A 21641-nucleotide genomic window follows, 5' to 3' on the forward strand; every position below is an offset into this window, starting at 1 on the left:
GATTGTCAATAGCTCTGTTGATCAGAGTGATGCTACTTTCTCCGTAGCAAATGAATCCACTGCAATGTACGCAGACTTGTTTTACTTCACGAAATCTCGTTTGTATATTTGGCACCATCTCCCTGCCCTCTGGTCCCGTTACTTCCGGTACAACAGATCTTCTGGCCATAATAGGGAGATTATCTAGGTCGTTACGAAACTGTGCAGCACTGTAGTTGTTAGGATGCCACCTAGTCATATGGCGATGCATTGTGTAGTTTCCGAAACTGTATTTTTTGTCGGTCCCTCTGGACAGTCTATCTTGACATATAAGGCAAGTTACGTATCTTGCATTTACTTTTTTCTGACCTTTGGGAATTTTAAAAAATTGCCAAATGAAGTTTTCTTTCCGGTGAGACGTCCTGGGCTCCTCAGGCAAAAAGTGCCTCTCTTCGTGCTCTTCGTCCTGTTCCTCTTCTTCCTCAATTATAACTTGAGCAGGTGGTCCACTCTTCCTTGGATGTGGTGGAGGTGGTGGGGAAGCACCAGCTGAAGCTACTAAAGAAGCCATTGCTCACTGGTAACAAAGGGTCTTTCTCTCACAATGATGAAAGTCAGAGTGAGGAAAGAAGGAGGGATTTTCATCATTTGGGAAAAACAATAGTTCTCAACCAATGAAAAGTGTTCATTTTAGATTATATGACCTAGTCTTACATCATTAGGAAACCAAAAGTGAAATGAACCAATGAAAAGTGTTATTACCAAGTCACATGACCTGCTGTGTTTACGTTACGCGCTTTGCAGGGCCTCCCGGTTTGCTTCCAGAAACCTGCGCTTTGCGCCTCGCTTCGCGTACCAGTTCGCTAACGTAGCACGTCATATGACGTATCACGCGACAACGCGAAACGTCATGTGGACGGGAGGCGTCACGATGTTGTTTTCTAACGCGGCAGTTGCGGTAAAGAAACGTTTACCGGCTCGCGGTCTATTTCGCGGCATCAAGGTCAGCTAACGGGAAGTTTCCCGATTCGCGAAGCGGGAACGAAGAAAAAAAAATATTAAAAAAAAAAATTATTAATAAACATATAAAATATATTTTTGGATTTAAAGAAGAATACATTTTACAGCTACAGATATTAGCTGTTAAAAAACCAATGAAATTCACAGAAAAAACCATAGGTTATAGACCATATATAGTTAGGAATTAGCATTTAGAAAACCTTATTTTACTCACACAAAACGATTGAAATTCCATATATAGTTAGTTGCACTAACTATATATCGCGCACCCGCAACCCACTGCTGATGATGTCACATATTACATCATTCATGACATGGTCAGTGACATCACTGATGACATCACTGATGACATCTCAAGTGACATCACTGATGACATCACTGATGACATCTCAAATGACATCACTGATGACATCACTGATGACATCTCAAATGACATCACTGATGATATCTCATTTGACATCAATGGTCACATCAATGATGATATCATTAATGTGACAATACAATGCATCTCCTCACACTTTAATATAACCTCTGTTACACCCAGTGTTAAATACAGAGTATAATTTTTGAAACCATTGACACACCAATACTAGTTACTACATACGCACTCACTGATTCCTACGTCTACACACACATTCACTCATTCACCCATACAATCATTCATACATACAATCACTCATCTTTACAACACTATCATATGCACTCATACACCTATACAGACACTCACACTCTGCCACTCATCCATGGAGTTACTCACACACCTAGTCAGTCCTGAAAAGAATCAATCACACTTCCATTTTCTCATCTATACAGTTAAACACAGAACACCTTACATTTTTGAAACATATACTAACACATACTTACTCTCTTATAGAATCACTGATACAAGTACACATTGATCTGCACAGAGTCACACACCTCCCAGCCAGCCATACACACACTCAGTCTCCCATACAAATACTTGTGCAACCAATCAATAACCCATATAGCTACTTATATAGCTACTGATCAACACATGCAGCAGCTTGCACAACAACAGACATACTGATGCACACTTTCAGACAGTTTAGTCACTAACCCGTGCATTCAGTAAGACGCATTTAATCACTCACTCATACAGTCAATCACGCACCTACTAAAACCTTCATTCAGACACTTATACATCCACTCATTCTTCAATATGTAAAACATATTTAAACTTTACAGAAACACATAATCACTGGATGTTGTCATCAGTGATGTCATCAGTGATGTCACTGACCATGTCATGAATGATGTAATATGTGACATCATCAGCAGTGGATTGCGGGTGCGCGATATATAGTTAGTGCAACTAACTATATATGGAATTTCAATGGTTTTGTGTGAGTAAAATAAGGTTTTCTAAATGCTAATTCCTAACTATATATGGTCTATAACCTATGGTTTTTTCAGTGAATATATATATACATACACATACATATATAAATGCATATGCATATATATGCATATATATATGTGTATATGTGTGCGTGTAGAGAGAGGTAGAGGTGTAGAGGTAGAGAGGTAGCGGTAGAGACTAGTAGAGAGAGAAGTAGGGAGAGGTAGAGAGTAGAGAGTGAGTAAAAGAGAGTAGAGAGTGAGTAGTAGAGAGCAGTAGAGAGAGTAGCAGAGAGTGAGTAGTAGAGAGTAGTAGAGAGTGAGTAGTAGAGAGTAGTAGAGAGTGAGTAGTAGAGAGTGAGTAGTAGAGAGTAGTAGAGAGTAAGGAGTAGAGTGAGTAGTAGAGAGCAGTAGAGAGTGAGTAGTAGAGAGTGAGTAGTAGAGAGTGAGTAGTAGAGAGTAGTAGAGAGTGAGAGAGAGAATAGTAGAGAGTAGTAGAGTGAGTAGTAGAGACTAGTAGTAGAGAGTGAGTAGTAGAGAGAGTAGTAGAGAGAGAGTAGTAGAGAGTGAGTAGTAGAGAGTAGTAGAGAGTGAGAAGTAGATTGAGTAGTAAAGAGTGAGTAGTAAAGAGTAGTAGATAGTGAGTAGTAGGGAGTGAGTAGTAGAGAGAGAGTAGTAGAAAGTAGTAGAGTAGTAGAGAATGAGTAGTAGAGAGTGAGTATTTGAGAGTAGTGGAGTAGGAGAGCGTAAGTAGTAGAGAGTAGTGGAGAATATTCCAAAGTTTGGCACAGCACCACTTGCACAATAAGTCCAATCAAATCATATTACTTAGAGTCCCTATTGAAGCGCTGAATCTTGGCGTATATTCAAATGCTTTTAGGGTCGGATCTCACATTGATATCGCTTGGCTGGCTCACATGCAACATGGGTAGTTCCGGATTGTAAACTGGAATGTACGCGGCCTCAACAGTCCAAAGAATATTCGTACTGAATTAGCATCTCTGGATAGATGGAATGTTCAAGTGGTCTTATTGCAGGAGATGCATCTGACTTCGCTAACTGATGGGCTGAAGTTAGAATGACATCTTCTTAATCATCCTAGTCTCGGGGGGTGATGACTCTTGTCAAGAAGGGCACACCGTTCCAGATTCATGCCACGGACAGGGATGAGCAGGGTCGGCTGGAGATTGTATGAGGTACGCTGGGTGGTACGAGTGTTCTATTAGTGAACATGTATGGTCTGAATGTGGATGATGCCTCCTTTTTTGCAGATGTCTGGCGCAGGATATCTGCCTTTCCACGTGCTACAATTATCTGGGGAGGGGATTTTAATACGTGTTTGGACATTAACAAGGATAGGGGGGAATTGCGGCCCCGCGAGACAGACAGTTCACTGATACCCTTGTGGGGTTATTGGATGTTGGTTATGTGCATGATGTCTGGCGCTTGCGGCACACTGGGGTCAGAGAGAGCACTTTTATTTCTACTGTGCACAGGTCCTGGTCCCATCTGGATTATTGGTTGGTGTCTGAGGCAGGTTGCGCGTGGGCTGTGGACGTTAAGCACTTGGCCAAAACCCTTTCAGATTACTCGGCTGTTCTACTAGCTTGCAGGTCCCTGGGGTGGGAAGCCCCCATTTGCGTTGAGATTGCAACCATTATCTCTGTCAGATACGGTATTTGAACACAACGTTGGAGAAGCCATTCCTAATTACTTCCGGGAAAATGTTGGCACAGTGGACAGTGCCGGGGGGCATTTAAGGTGACCATTCGGGGGGATTGTATCGGAGTGCAGGCCGGGGTTCTCAAAGATATGTGCTTTAGGATTAGGAAACTTGCGGAGGATATAGCTGCTTTGGAGTGTGACTATGCCAGTAGCCCCACCACTGAAAAAGTGGCTGAAATCCAGGAGCTAGTGTCAGAACATAACAAGACAGTCGACCAAGAAATGAGGCACTGATCACGGAGATGCACTGCTCGATATTACGGGGGGGGGGTCGACCGAGCCGTTCACTAGAGCAGAAATAGGCGGCGCCTCGCAGCCAGGCCTACATTACCAAGTTGGTGGATGAGACAGGTGAGGCACACTTTAGTAATACGGACATCAGTGGGTGGTCTTAGATTTCTACTCTAAATTATATGGGGAATGCGATCAGCCACCAATTTCTAAGATGAATAACTACCTCAATGATGTCGCATTGGGCTGGCTGTCCCTCAATCAATGGGAGTATCTCACAATGTCGTTTGACGTGGAGGACGTGAAGCAGGCAATCATGTCCCTCCCTACTTGCAAGGCAGCAGGCCTTGATGGCCTTCCTAGCGAGTTCTATACGGCTTACTCTGATGCTCTGGTGCCGCAGCTGCTGGAGGTATTGCAGAGGCATATGAATCTGGCAAGCTGCCTCCATTCCTTACGGAAGCCTCAAATGTAATGCTTTTGAAGCCTGATAAAGTGGCGAATGGCTGTGATTCATATAGACCCCTCTCTTTTATTAATATAAGTGCCAACATTTTGGCAAAAATGATTGCCACTAGGCTCCAGTCCCTGGACCCCAAATTGGTCCTGCCAGACCAGTCGGGCTTCATGACTTCCAGATCCACGACACGCAACCTCCATACTATTTTTTATACTTTTCAATTATTTCGACTGGGATTTTCAGGCGGTGACTGTGCTGCTTGATGCAGCGAAGCGTTTGACTCCATCCAATGTAAGTACATGTTCACCGTCTTGCTGCAAATGGGCTTACCTCTGTTCTTCTTAAAATGAGTACACCTCCTATATGATGCATCGGTTAATGGCTGGGTCTCTGAGGCCTTTCCCATCAGATGCGGTACGCGACAGGTATGCCCACTGTCGCCAATGATTTTTGCGCTGGCATTGGAGCCGTTGCCTATAAGCTGCGGCAGCGGCACGCCCAAGCGGCGTTGCGTTTTCGGCAGCGACCCTTAATGGTGGCAATATATCCTGACGATATGATGCTCTATGTGCGTGAGCCCGCCACAGAGTTACTGAGAGAATATGTCCGGTTTCAGCGCCTTTTGGGGCTATTCATTAACTGGGCTAAATCCACGGTGTTCCCTCTGATAGCCGGTACTCAGGAGATTGAGATAGATTTTCCTATGCAATGGTCAAATAACCCGGTGAAATATTTGGGAATATTGCTGCATAGAGACCCTGCAGTGGTCATCTCTGCAAATTACAGTTGCGCCGCCGATAAGATTACGGACCAAGCAGCACACTGGGCTAAGATACCTCTTTCACTTGCGGATCGCATTGCGATAATAAAATTGACATTCTTGCTCAAACTGTTGAACCTGTTTATAAATATCCCTATCTGATTGAATGCTGCGCTTTTTAGTATGTTGCAGTCGGTCCTGCTGGAGTACGTTTTGGGGGGCCCGAAACCCCGGCACAGCTGGAAGGTTTTGACACTGCCGTTGGAACGTGGTGGTTTTGAGGCCCCAGATTTCCGTTTATATTACTTATTCGCTCAGGCGCAAATATGCGTACTTCTGGTACTTTCCACAGAGGTTCCAACCACACACGCCAATTGAGGCTGACTTGGTCCTTCCGGTGCCCCTGGCTGCAGCAGCCCTGATGGAAGGGGGGGCACATGGGGAAATCTGCCTGGTTCATTGTACGGCATGGGCATGGAATGCACTTGCTAAAAGGGCGGAGGTGGACTACCGATATGCCCCCAAACTGCTGATCGTGGTGCATCCTGATATATCGGCTGCACAGGAACAACCCGCCTTGCAAGCGCTGGGTAAGGTAGTGATCACTCGCCTAGGGGATCTGTGCACTCAGGACCAGTTTTGGGCGCTTTCGGACTTGCAGATTCGTCCTGATGCTGGGATTTACCTATGTGCGGGTGCGACAAGTAATCTGTGATATCTACCCAGAGTTCACGGCCGAACAACGTACTCTGCCTGCACTGCAGGCGGTGCTGGCAGGGGAGGAACAAGGGGGCCTGATCACAAAATAATACGATGCCTCTCTTAGAGAGACTGAACTAGCGGAGTCTCCCTCATATATCAGATGGGGGATGGTAGTGGATACCTCTATGACACTGGTTGAATGGAAATGTTGTTGTGAATTGACAGGACGGCTGATAGCGAATCTACATCAACTCTATTATACCCCGCTTCAGCTACGACGTTTCGGGCTAAGAGATTGTGCACGTTGTGTGCGTTGTGGACAAGATGACACCTAGCCGGGTACTGTACAGGAATTGCCGAGTTTTGGGCAAAGGTCCCGCAAGTGCTTCAGAGGTTGTGATTGAACCTGTTGCATGTTTGCCTGCTGAATGTCTGTTGGGATGGGTTTGTAAGCTTAAACCTTGTAACAGGAGATTAGACGCCATTTCCACGTTGTTTGCTAAATGAGCGGTTGCGCAGAGGTGGGGGGGCTAAAGCTGATCCCACAGTGAAACAGTAGATCCGTGACTTGCTGTACTGTAGGAACCAGTTGGACACCAATTCGGAGGAAGTACCGGAGTCATCTTGCCCCAAGGATTTCTGGGTTCCCCTTACGGGGCATTTACTAGGCAAGCCTAACCTATGCTAAGATGTTGTATGCTGTGCTAGACTGTCCATGGAGGGTGAAGGGACCGTTGGAATCTATGCAGCATGTTTCTCTGAAGGGCTATTCAGGACTTATTGAAATGCTATTCCAAGTGCCGTGTGGGGGTGGTGGGTGGAGGAATTGTCCATGTTGGGTTGAGTTCTATAATAGTAGAATAGCTTGTATTGATATCCTTTGATGGAAAAACACTACTTGAATAATGCACCTCATGTCGGGGTGTCTTATGTCTCTACTGCTTACAAGCTGGACAATAAAGATATTTTAAAAAAAATACCTTTGAAATTTACTGAAACAACAATAGGTTACAGGGACATTATAGTTAGAAATTAGCATTTAAAAAACCTTAGAAATTCACTGAAAAAACAGGATTCAGGGAAGTTATAGTTAGTTGGACATTTCACGCGTATAAAACCAGAGAAATTTGGCTTTTATAGTTAGTTGAGCTAACAATAACTTGCGCCCCTGCAATGCACTGCTGATGACATCGCATAATACATCATTCATGACATGGTCAGTGATATCAATGATGACATCTCAAATAACATCACTGATGACATCACCCACGTGATAACCTGATGCACCTCCTCACACCCTAATATAACCTTTGATACACCCATTCTAAAATACAGACTACCATTTTTGAAACCATAGACACACCAATACCAGTTACTAAATACCCACTCAGTGAATCCTAGGTCTACACACACATACACACAGTCACCCATACAGTCACTCATACAAGCAGCCACTCATCAATACAGCATTATCAAATGTACTAATACACATATAGAGACACTTACACACCACCACTCATCCATAGAGTTACTCACACACCTAGTCAATCTTGCAAAGCATCAATCGCACTCCCATTTACTCACCTATACAGTTATACTCACACCACCTCACTAAATCATACAGATACTAACACATACTTACTCTCTTATACAATCACTGATACAAGCACATACTCATCCATACAGCTACTCTCACAATCACTCACTCTCACATATAGTCATTTATATACTCCAACACTCACATATACTGCCTTTCACATGTGTAGTTACTCACACATGTACTACTGAGACATCCATTTACTCACCAACATACCCATACACACACTCACCCCCCCATACAGGCCTTCACAGATGCACTCTTGAACCCATACAGCCAGTGATTCACCCACTCACACATCTATGCACACAGTAACGCACCCACTACCCACCCACACAGATACTCAGACAACCAATCAATAACCCATATTTACACTCATGTAGCTACTCACCAACCCATGCAGCCGCATACACACCAACTGACAGACTGATATAAACATTCACACAGTTTAGTCACTAACCCATGCATTCAGTAAGACACATTTAATCACTCACTTATACAGTCAGTCATTAACCTACTAAATCACCCATTCAGACACTTATACACCCACTCATTCTTCAATACACCTTGGCATATATATATATATATATATATATATATATATATATATATATATATTCACTGAAAAAAACATAGGTTTCGCACCAGTTATAGTTAGGAATTAGCATTTAAAAAACCTATTAAATTCACTGAAAAAACCATAGGTTTGACACCGTTATAGTTAGCTGGAAATTTTACTGACATAAAACCATTGAAATTCCCACGTTATAGTTAGTTGGACTCACTATAACTTGCGCGCCTGCAATGCACTGCTGATGACGTCACATATTACATCACTCATGACATGGTCAGTGACATCACTCATGACATCACTGATGACACCATCCAGTGAATGTGTGTCTTTCTGAAAAATAAATATGTTTTATATATGTATATGTAAAGGTCGATGGAAGAATAAATGTTTAAATAAGTGTCTTAATGGATGTTTTTTTTTTTAAATTGATTGGTTAACTGGCTTATTAGGTGTATCTTAGTGAATACATATATTAGCGAGTATTGTTTAAATATTTAAATGTTTGTATCAGTGTTTCACTTTGTGTATAAGTGGCTGCATGGGTTGGTGAGTAGCTACATGTGTGTGTATATGGGTTATTAGATGTTTTTTTAGTATCGGTATGAGTGTCTGTATGGTTTGGTGGGGGTGTTACTTAGCACATAGATGCATCAATGACTGACTCACTGTTTGTATGTGTTTTGAAGACAGCATATGTGCAGGACTGTATGGGTGGATGAGTGTGTATATGTGTGTGTTAGTGAGTGAATGACTGTCTCACTAGTGTCTTTATCAGTAACTACATATGTTTTAATCTAGTATATGTGAGTATTGATGTATATAAGTGAGTATATGTGAGAGTGAGAGATTGAAAGAGTTCTTGTTTAAATAAGTATGTGTTTCATAAGTGATTGTTTAAGAGAGTAAGTATGTGTAAGTTTCCATAGAAGTAAGGTGGTAGTGTGTGTATAGCTGTATATGCAAATAAATGGATGTTCAATAGTTTATTTGCATGTGTGATTATGTGTGTGAGTAACTTTTGGATGACTGTCGGTGTGTAACAGGATGTATAGGTGTTTCACTACATATGATGAGTGAATATATGTATGAGTGACTATATAGAACTGTTGGTGAATGAGTGGATGTGTATATAGATGGTGGTATTACTGAATTGGTTGTTGTAACTGGTATGGGTATCTCTATTTTTTTGAAAATTTTAGTTTCTATTTTTGAATATGTGTTTCAAGGGTTACATTACACTGAAAGGAGGTCTGTCACTCTGTCACAAGGATGGTGTCATGAGTGATGTCACTGACCATGTCATGAGTGATGTAATATGTGACGTCATTAGCAGTGCATTGCAGGCGCGCAAGTTATAGTGAGTCCAACTAACTATAACGTGGGAATTTCAATAGTTTTATGTCAGTAAAATTTCCAGCTAACTATAACGGTGTCAAACCTATGGTTTTTTCAGTGAATTTAATAGGTTTTTTAAATGCTAATTCCTAACTATAACTGGTGTGAAACCTATGGTTTTTTCAGTGAATATATATATAGATATAGATATAGATATATAGATCTATATCCAACACAACTCCTTTGAACAGAAGGAATAGGATCGCACTCCGTAAATGCAAAGCAATTCTTCTTTTATTTTCAGGTATTCAGCTCATAATTTAAAAAATTAAAACTAAAGATTAACGCGTTTCAGTCTTGTCACAAGACCTTGCTCACGATCATAGTTCGCGCTCAAACAACCACAGTTAAAATACTGTTTTAGAGTTCACATGTCATTTCAATCCTGTTGGGCGCCTCTGAGCATTTTGGGATTTGTAGTACTTTTGAAATAACAGATAGATAGATTTTTCACATCAACTTTGCTCAATTTGTGCATGAAATTAGTTATGTACAAGTGATAAAAAGTGACTAAAGGAAAACAAATCAATATTATTTTAACTCCATAATTATGACGAAGTGCAGTCATATTCATTTAAACAGAAAATGTGTGTCAACATTATTTTCCTATTTTTTCAAGCCCACATCAAAAAAGTGAGAAAGAAAAAATTTAATTAGGGTTGCTCAAGTATATCAATATGTCCTGGCCAGGGGCATGTCAATTGATTCATATGTCCATTCTTCTTTAAAGATATAATTTTAGGTTTATGTTTTTTATGATTGCACATAATGTATATTGTATGGTTCATTTGCGAAGTCTTTAGTCCTTGTTTTCTTATATCCTCTGTTCGTTTTTTCTTTTTTATTCTTTATTGTTCTTTCAAACATGACTGTACGGTTCCTCACTTTGATTTAATCCGTTAGGTGTTAACGGTCTAAGGTTAATGATGTGACGTGATTTCTTTCTATGATTCCACCCTTTGTCATTCAGTGGACCTGTTTCTATGCCATAGAATTTCAAGAGTTTCCAATTGCTCATGTGGGATTGTTCCATATGCCTTGCCACTGCGTTTGTTGTGTCCTAGTTTGATGTTGCCCGGACATGTTCTAATATTTGCTTTTTCAATTCGCAAATTGTGCTGCCCACATATTTTAGTTATTACAAGCAATTGGGTAACCCAATACTAGTTTGTAGGATCTGGGTACAGTTCGATAAAAACAATGGTCCTCTAACCAATCTTTTGTCAAATACAAGTCAATTATGCTACTCACACCTTTCAGAGCTCATGAATTGTCACGCTTTTAGAGTAAACCAAATCCTCAAAAGAAATGATGTACAACAACCAAAAGTATACAGAAACCTAAAGGATTATTCCGTTATATGGAGGGTTTATTCCAACCAATATTTTCATGATACAAGAAACAATTTCATAACAGGTTGCTCCAAAAGGTACGTGCAAAAGAGAGAGTGCTCAAGGGTGGTGAGTGGGAATAATCCCAGGTGTGGGATAGAATAGTTGGAAATAGGGTAGCAGTGAGATTGATAGAGAAATATCAATCAGGGTGGCCTGGCCCAAAAATATTTTACATAGTCTATTTATATCATTGTACAATCACAGATTGTATCCTGTGGGGCACATCATGGATAGGTGTTTGTTGGGACCAGGTGCAGGGGTATAATCGTCGATTATACCCCTGTACCTGGACTAATTCTTTGATTTTCCACATTTTGTTGTTTGCTAGTTTGATTTCTGTTGTGGATTTGACGATTTGACAAACCTTACAGTTATGGCATTTGACAAACTCTTTTGTGTTGAGCCATTGAGTCGACTTTTTACCTTTGTAGTGACTATGCACTAGGTGATCTTTAAAGTTTCTCACTCTTCGGTATGTGATCATTGGATGTTTTCTCAGAAGTTTCCCTACAGTTTTATCCAGTTGCAAAATTTTCCAGTTCTTTCTGATGATTTTGGTTATCACTTTAGACTCATTTGAATAGTCCATGATCATGCTTCTTGGTTCCGGTTTTTCAGGTTCGGTTCTCTGTTTTGGGGTTAGGCAGTCTTCCCTTGATCATTCATTTGATTTTTTCCAACATCTCTTCACCATGCTCTTATTATACTGCCTTTGCTCAAATCTTTTAGCTGTTGCCGCACTGTGTTTTTGCTATTCCACTCCTTCAGTATAGATTCGTCGAATCCTTAGAAATGCACCTTAAGGTATACTTGCGATGAGGGACGGCTGGTGGAAACTTGTGGCTTCCAAAGTTGCATTTGTGACTGTTGTCTTGCGATGCATAGTCGTTTGAATTTGATTATTTCTGATATATATTTTGGTGTCCAGGAAAGTCACTATCTCTCCGCTTATCGCATAGGTGAATTTTAGATTTGTTGTTCTTGTTTAAAATTCTGAAATAATCTTGGAATTCAACTTTTGTTCCATCCCAAATGATCAATAGGCCATATATAAACTGACTCCACATCACTATCTTGTTCACAAATGTGTCATGTCGTGGATGCCAAGCCTCTTCTTTCTCCCAACATCCCATTGCTAGAGAGGCTTAGCTTGGGCTGAAGGAAAATTCCATTGCTCTGCCCTTATTTTAGCGGTTTATCTCATCGCCAGAGACAGATGTTTTGTTTCAAAAAGATTCAGATTAGTTCCAATAACATCTCATTGTGGTGGAAGTAATGGATATTTCTTTCTTGAAGAAAACATTCACAGGCTTTCATGCCCATTTCGTTTTCAATGTTGGTGGAAGGGCTTTGTCATCCATTGTGGTAAGAGGATCTGTTTGTTGCCAAGGTGTATTTTGCAAGTTTCTCAGAAGATTACTGGTGTCCTTTATGTAGGAGTTCAATTTGGAGACATACGGTGCCAGAAATTAATCGATGTAGTTGGCAATCGGCCTTTGCAGATTAAATCGGTCTGCTGGGTAGTTTTTTGGAATCTTTATGCAGCTTGGGAAGAAAATAGATTGTTGCTGTCATTGGGAATTGTACTGCAAGGTATTTCCACTCTTCTTCATCAATCCGATTCTTGGAAACCCATTCTGTGAGGTTTTTTTCCGAATTTCTTTTTATGTCTGCAGTTGGATTGACTTTCAATCTTGCATAATATTCAGCATCTTTCAATTGGCGATGTGCTTCTGTGACATAGGCACTCCGGTCCCAAATCACCACATTTCCGCCTTTGTCAGCAACTTTGATTTCAATTTGGTTGTCCCCTGTGAGGCATTCCAGCTCTTCTCTTTCTGAAGTTGTCAGATTGTCCGTATATTTAGGTCTTTTTATTTTATTTTGTATATATCTTGGACCACTGCTTCCTGCAATCCAAGCTTGAAGTATAATTATAGTTTATTCCAAAATTTGGGCTATGACGCATTTCGGCAGGATCCCCTGCCTTGATCACATACAGAGCCAAACTCCAAACTCAATTTTAAATGAATTGCTGCATTCACATGGTAACATAAACATAGAACAAATACCACACAGTGCAGATAAAAGCTCATATTGTAAATTGTAAATATCGTGTTTGTTTTAAACAAGAAAATATCTTTGAGCTTTTTATATTTTTACACTTTTATTTTTCGTTTCCGTCTACAGTCGCCTTTTCTTTTTTTGTTTTTTTGTCTCTCTCAATGAACTTTATTGTACCAGACAACCAAGCCATTCATGAGTGTGGATATAACAAGTGTCACATCAACTGGTGCGATTATCCAACTGGCTCTCCAAGTCCATTTCATTAATTACAACATTGTACAACCGACATGGTATTTTTCATGGGTTGTTCAACAAGTGATGCACGCAAATCACTTTAAATTAGGACTGAGCACCTAAATTACAGTAAAACGTGCAAATGCTGCCTTCTACCGCAACCCTACTTGTAGGCTGTGGTTGCTGACATTCTTTACCTGTTCTCTGACTTCAATTGCAAGTGCTATTTTTTCCATGTCTTATAGGAGTTTCAATACCTGAATATATAATGCACATGTATACCAGATCCTACAAATTCTCTATTTGAGAATAACTCTTTTAACCTCATAATGTGCTACGTGCAAATACCTACTGTTGAGGTGCCTAATTCGAATTAGCACTATTCTCAAACTAGCAGCCAAGGGTACCACAAGGATTATCCTATCCCTCCAAGTGCAAAGTTGCAATTACAGCTGCCAGGAGGAATAAAGTGCCTGTGCTTACATCGGATCTTAACGTCACTAAAGTGCAAATAGCGCATTATTGTTATCTGTCTGTTTTTATATACTGTCCTCAAGTGTCCTAGATGATATCCTATTTAAGGATATTGTTCCCTGTTTCAATGTGTGTGAAGTTGCAACTACAGCTGCCAATTACGGTAAAGTGCATGTGCTTCTTTGCTAGTTATACCAGCGCTAGCTAAGTGCAAAACTACAAACGTCTAACAATTAAAATCCAATGTTAAATTAAATGGATCATTAAAATTCTATCCCCACACACCAGAATATTTGATACATTCAGTAAACACTTTTTTTCAAACTCTTAAAAAGATCTTTTAAAAGAAAGGGATCGCTTAATAAAACACTCCAGAGCATGTTGCATCATCTGATTTGTTTTAAACTGGTGTCTGTGTGCAGTTTACACAATCTAAAAAGGTCATAAAAGTGTACCACAGACTCATTTTCGTTAATTGATTTTTTTCTTTAGGGATTTCTTTTACAACTACCTCTATGAAGGGAAGACTGGGTCACAGGGGCTGTACTGGGTTGTGCCAATTATGACAAGTGGACATATAAGTCTTCATCAGAGTTTAGGCCATTCGGAGTCTTGCAATCAAACATTGAAATTTGCGCGACTCAAGTTGTCTCGTCTTGCCCTCACGGTTCCCTCCTCTTCTTTCTATGGAACCAAGTCTATTACAAAGTATGTTAAATCCTCAACTCTGCCCTCATGGATCTCATTGATGTGGCGGGCAGCTGGATAAGATTGATCCTTGTTCTTCACAGCCCTGAGATGCTGCAGAATTCTGATATGGACCATATGGATTGGGCTTCCTACATATACCAAGGGGCACGTGCATTGAAGCACGTACACCAGATTATCACTTTTGCAGTTAAAAATTGAGGAATCCTCCAAGGTTTGTTCATAAAAGCCAACTGTATCTCTCGTATTCACCCCATGTTTGCAGGCCTTACATTTAAGGCCTGTGCACATGTGTATAAATGTATATATGTGTGTGTGTACATATATATATATGAAACACCAAATCCTGTCCATCTCGAATACTGCAATAATTTGCCAGCGACGTTTTGACAGGAACGGACCACCACTCCCGTTTCAGGTGAAAATAAAGTGCTTTATTCCTCCATTTCTCCCAACATGACGCGTTTCGACCGGTCTTGATCACATCAAATATATATATATATATATATATATATATATATATATATATATATATATATATATATATCAATGCTCGAAGGTGTCCACCTTTGAGTAGCAGCTTGGTTTATGTATAGGTGAGGACGGGGATCCACTCGTAGGGAAGTGTAGTCCGGGAAGCACACAATCAAGTCCTGTATGGACTCCACAAGTGGGCCCGTCCTCGATATACATAAACCAAGCTGCTGTTCGCGTGCTACTCAAAGGTGGACACCTTCGAGCATTGATTTATACGCGGCCGTCCAGCCGCGGAGTATGCACCACCCCGGTACCCTGGGGGTCACGAAAGTGAAGCAGCAGTCGTACTTGGAATCGAGGACGGGCCCACTTGTGGAGTCCATACAGGACTTGATTGTGTGCTTCCCGGACCACACTTCCCAGAATGCACAGTCTCATTTGAGCCTCCCATCGGTGGGTGTGTTATATATAAAATGGGGAAGTGGGTCGGCGGTTGCGCACACCGCTACCGTTAAAGCCCCTGAAGAGAAGCATATGGAGCTTCGAAACGCGTCGGGCAGATCCCGTACGGAGCGGCGTCTACGAGTGGATCCCCGTCCTCACCTATACATATACCAAGCTGCTGTTCGCGTGCTACTCAAAGGTGGACACCTTCGAGCATTGATTTATACGCGGCCGTCCAGCCGCGGGGTATGCACCACCCCGGTACTCTGGGGGTCACGAAAGTGAAGCAGCAGTCGTACTTGGAATCGAGGACGGGCCCACTTGTGGAGTCCATACAGGACTTGATTGTGTGCTTCCCGGACCACACTTCCCAGAATGCACAGTCTCATTTGAGCCTCCCATCGGTGGGTGTGTTATATATAAAATGGGGAAGTGGGTCGGCGGTTGTGCACACCGCTACCGTTAAAGCCCCTGAAGAGAAGCATATGGAGCTTCGAAACGCGTTGGGCAGATCCCGTATGGAGCGGCGTCTACGAGTGGATCCCCGTCCTCACCTATACATATACCAAGCTGCTGTTCGCGTGCTACTCAAAGGTGGACACCTTCGAGCATTGATTTATACGCGGCCGTCCGCCCGCGGAGTATGCACCACCCCGGTACCCTGGGGGTCACGGAAGTGAAGCAGCAGTCGTACTTGGAATTGAGGACGGGCCCACTTGTGGAGTCCATACAGGACTTGATTGTGTGCTTCCCGGACCACACTTCCCAGAATGTACAGTCTCATTTGAGCCTCCCATCGGTGGGTGTGTTATATATACAATGGGGAAGTGGGTCGGCGGTTGCGCACACCGCTACCGTTAAAGCCCCTGAAGAGAAGCATATGGAGCTTCGAAACGCGTCAGGCAGATCCCGTACGGAGCGGCGTCTACGAGTGGATCCCCTTCCTCACCTATACATATACCAAGCTGCTGTTCGTGTGCTACTCAAAGGTGGACACCTTCGAGCATTGATTTATACGCGGCTGTCCAGCCGCGGAGTATGCACCACCCCGGTACCCTGGGGGTCACGAAAGTGAAGCAGCAGTCGTACTTGGAATCGAGGACGGGCCCACTTGTGGAGTCCATACAGGACTTGATTGTGTGCTTCCTGGACCACACTTCCCAGAATGCACAGTCTCATTTGAGCCTCCCATCGGTGGTTGTGTTATATATAAAATGGGGAAGTGGGTCGGCGGTTGCGCACACCGCTACCGTTAAAGCCCCTGAAGAGAAGCATATGGAGCTTCGAAACGCGTCGGGCAGATCCCGTACGGAGCGGCGTCTACGAGTGGATCCCCGTCCTCACCTATACATATACCAAGCTGCTGTTCGCGTGCTACTCAAAGGTGGACACCTTCGAGCATTGATATATATATATATATATATATATATGTATATTTATACAGTGTAGTGCGTGTTTGTATCTGGGCACTTTTTGGAAACAAGTATGCACGGCGGTTCCAGGCCGTGGAATTCCGCACCGCCCAAGTACTGTCAAGGGTCGAGAGGAGAGGGACAATCCGTCTCTGTTGGCACACGCAGGAAAATTAATTTAACATGCAGCGTCCCATCCGGGAGCCCACCGAAGGGCTATTGTTGAAAGTGTCCTTAATTGCATGTAACCAACCAAACCCACTCGAGGGAAGAATTGCATAATAAACCACATGTCCCAGAGTGCATCGTTAATGAAGACTCTAATAGGAGGGCACACCGGAAGCCATTCAATTAAAAAAGCACAAGAAGGGAAAATGCGGAGCTTGAAATTGATTGGTTGCAGACACGGGCCTCTGAGGAAGAAGCACAATTGCTTTGAAACGCGTCAGGCCAAGGACTCACAGTCGGGATGTCAAGCTGCATGTTTCTTTCAATAAAGAGTTGTAACTCACCTGCAGTGGAGTGCGTGTTCGTATCTGGGCACCTTTTGGAAACATGTATATATATATGTGTATATATATATATATATATTCACTGAAAAAACCATAGGTTTCAGGAGTTATATAGTTAGGAATTAGTTTTTAAAAAACCTTTGAAATTCACTGAAACAATATGTTTTAGTGGTGTTATAGTTAGCTGGACATTTTACTCATACAAAACCAATGAAATTGCTCCTATATAGTTAGTTGTACTAACTATATTTCGCGCACCCGCAATCCACTGCTGATGATGTCACATATTAGATCATTCATGACATGGTCAGTGACATCACTGATGACATCTCAAATGACATCACTGATGACATCATCCAGTGAATGTGGTTTGCTTCGTTATTTAAATATGCATTATATATATATAGCAATTTACATTGAAGAATGAGTGGATATATATAAATAAATATTTGGATGGAGGATTTAGTAGCAGTGTAATTGACTGTTTACTTGACCAATTTATAATGTCTCACTAAATATAGTGGATAGTGACTAAACTGTGTGAATATCTGTATCACTTTGTCAGTTGTTGTGTAAACTGATTCTACAGTTGGTTACTAGCTATGTGAAAGTCTATATTACTTATTGATTAGTTAACTGAGTAGTTGTATGGGAGTGTGAAAGTGTGTGTGGTTCGGTGGGGGGTGTGTGACTGTCCAAAGATGTGTGAATAGTTGATTCAGTAGATATATGAAGTTAAAACTACATGTTCTAACAGTTTGGGTGAGGAAATCTCTTTATGGGTGTGGTGATGAGCAAATATATTTCTCAAAGGTACAGGTCCAACAAACTAGAAAAATAAAAGGCACTGTATGTGTCAGTTGTTGTATATAAATAGGTATACATAAGACAAAATGATTGTGTGAGTGACTGTATGGATAACTGTATACTTGTAATAATGATTTTATAATTCACTAAGTATGACTTACTATCGAAATGAATAGAAGAAGTGGTGTTTGTATAAGTGTTTTGCTAAGTAAATATGTAAGTATGATCCATTGTTTGCATAAGTGAGTAGGATGACTTCATATGTGAATAGGATGCGTGCTGTTGTTTAATGTCGATATAGATGTATAAGTATTTTTGATAGTGTTCTATTGTTCATTGACAGCATGTATGAGTGAATCCATAGGTAAGTGATTAGATGTGTGTATACATCTATGAATCACTGAGTGGATTTTTAGATACGTGTATTGCTGTGACAATGGATTTAAATATGATACTCTGTATTTTACAAACAGTGATGAAAAATTGTAATAGTGTATGAAAAGGTGTATGTGATTGTCATTGTCATCAGTGATGTCATCAGTGATGTCATTTGAGATGTCAACAGGGATGTCACTGACAATGTCATGAATGATCTAATATGTGACATCATCAGCAGTGGATTGCGGGTGCGCAAAATATAGTTAGTACAACTAACTATATAGGAGCAATTTCATTGGTTTTGTATGAGTAAAATGTCCAGCTAACTATAACACCACTAAAACTTATAGTTTTTTGAGTGAATTTCAAAGGTTTTTTAAAAACTAATTCCTAACTATATAACTCCTGAAACCTATGGTTTTTTCAGTGAATTTCAAAGGTTTTTTTAAATGCTAATTCCTAACTATATAAGGCCTGAAACCTATGGTTTTTTCAGTGAATTTCAAAGGTTTTTTAAATGCTGATTCCTAACTATATAAGGCCTGAAACCTATGGTTTTTTCATTGAATTTCAAAGGTTTTTTAAATGCTTATTCTAACTATATAAGGCCTGAAACCTATGGTTTTTTCAGTGAATTTCAAAGGTTTTTTAAATGCTAATTCCTAACTATATAAGGGCTGAAACCTATGTTTTGTTCAGTGTTTTTAAAAAAAAAATTGATTGGTTAAGTGTATCTTAGTGAATACATATATTAGCGAGTAATGTTTAAATATTTAAATATATGCATGAGTGATGTAATATGTGACGTCATCAGCAGTGCATTGCAGACGTGCAAGTTATAGTGAGTCCAAATAACTATAACGTGGGAATTTCAATGGTTTTATGCGAGTAAAATTTCCAGCTAACTAACTGGTGTGTAACCTATGGTTTTTTCAGTGAATATATATATATATATATATATATAAAATTTCTATGGCAAAATGAAACCCCTCATTTTTTTCTTTTTCAAATTAAATGTATTAAGTGTTACCACTTTATTCCAATCAAGATGACTTCAGGTGTGCCATACTTTTGTCATAAGTAAGACTGTTAGCGTTCTAGTTGTTCTTTAGAACACTCTGGGACATTCTGTCATTGGGCTATAGTTGGGCTACATCTGGCTGATATTTGGGCTACATTTGGGCTCTTTTGTCTCTGGTGGCCATCTTGGGAGACTGCATATCAGAATTTTTTTAATGAAATATAAGAGGATTTGAGAAGTCACTCAAAATGTGCCCTACTTTTTCTTTCTTCAGCACTAATCATAATTTGTATGGCAAAATGAACCCCCTCATTTTGTTCCTTTGCAAATTAAATGTTTTAAGTGTTAACACTTTATTCCAATCAAGATGACTTCAGGTGTGCCATACTTTTGTCATAAGTAAGACTGTTAGCGCTCTAGTTGTTCTTTAGACACTCTGGGACATTCTGTCCTTGGGCTATAGTTGGGCTACATCTGGCTGATATTTGGGCTACATTTGTTTTTTTTTGTCTCTGGTGGCCATCTTTGGGCTACATTGGGCTACATTTGGGCTCTAACATATATATAGCCCAATGTAGCCCAATATATATTTTTTCAAAGTTAATTTTCGTAAAAACCACTGGAGCACATATCTTGAGACATAGCAAAGGCACATCGGGCTACCAGTCCCTACAATTTTGCCAAGTTTAGTGGAAAACCATTCAGCCGTTCGGGCTAAAAGTGAGTCCAACCGCCCTATGGAAATTAACATGGGGAAAACACGTTTTGGGACCCTCCCTTTTATCTCGGCCCCCGCTTGATGAATCCCCCCCAAACTTTCAGGGAAGGAGCGGAGCGCCGCGAGGCAAAGTTAAGGAAAATTTCAGGAAGATTCCTCAACCGGCGCTAAAGTTATTCCCAATAGAATGTTGCGATTTCCCTATGGAAAACAATCCTAACTATATATACCTACTGGCTATCACCAGTAGGTAATATATATATATTCATACCATGCCAGGTATAATCACATCATAAGAAATCATAAAATCCACATACATATAAGATGCAGCACTGTTGCATCATGGTTCCTCCGGGGGAGAGGGTGGCCTGTTGTTACACACTGTTTTGTTGAGGAGAAAGATAAAAATCGGGCATTACACGAGGTACGCTTAGACACTCTTGGTGATAAGGAACGTGTTCTGAAGAGCGGTGCTTTTTGAAGGAAGCCTTTTTTTTCAATGGGGTTGGGCCCATTATTGGGAAAGAGCAGTTTCTCTTGCTCACGACATTAGAAAGATAAAATTACACATGGGAGGGGGACACATTTACGACTTCAAGGCAACACCTCTGTTTTGTTATTTTATAGACCTTTCTAAAGCGGAGCGGTTACCCGAAGGTGTCCTTTATATGCTTAGACATGCTTGGTGGTAAGGAGCGTGTTCTCAAGAGCGATGCTTTTTGAAGGAAGACTTTTTTTTAGAAAACGGGGATGAGCCCATTATTGCAATAGAGTTGTTTCTAAGGGCTCACAATGTTAGAAAAATAAAATTACACATGCGAGGGGGTGATGCACTTACCACTTGAAGGTGATGCCTCTATTTTGTAACCTATTTGGATTTTGGATAAACCTCTGGGGACTGTATAGTGGCAGTGAGGTTTCCTCCGGAGGTTTTCATAGACTGCAGCACATTGGGGACATTGAGTCCTCGAGTGCATGAAAAACTAGACTGTTCACCAACCCAGAAAATGGGGGAGGGTGGAGGAACAACAGCTAGGTTCCATCTGGGGTGCTCCTCTCCATCTTTTTATGAATGTAACAGAGTTGAAAAACCGGGGTATTTCTATTAACCTTTTATTAACAGGATCATATGATTGTAATAAAAGCAAAAGTTTAGTCCCTGGATACAGTCCCTCTCTAGACATGCGCTATTT

This window comes from Lissotriton helveticus, chromosome 9 (genome assembly GCF_964261635.1).
Source record: "Lissotriton helveticus chromosome 9, aLisHel1.1, whole genome shotgun sequence".
Lineage (NCBI taxonomy): Eukaryota > Metazoa > Chordata > Amphibia > Caudata > Salamandridae > Lissotriton > Lissotriton helveticus.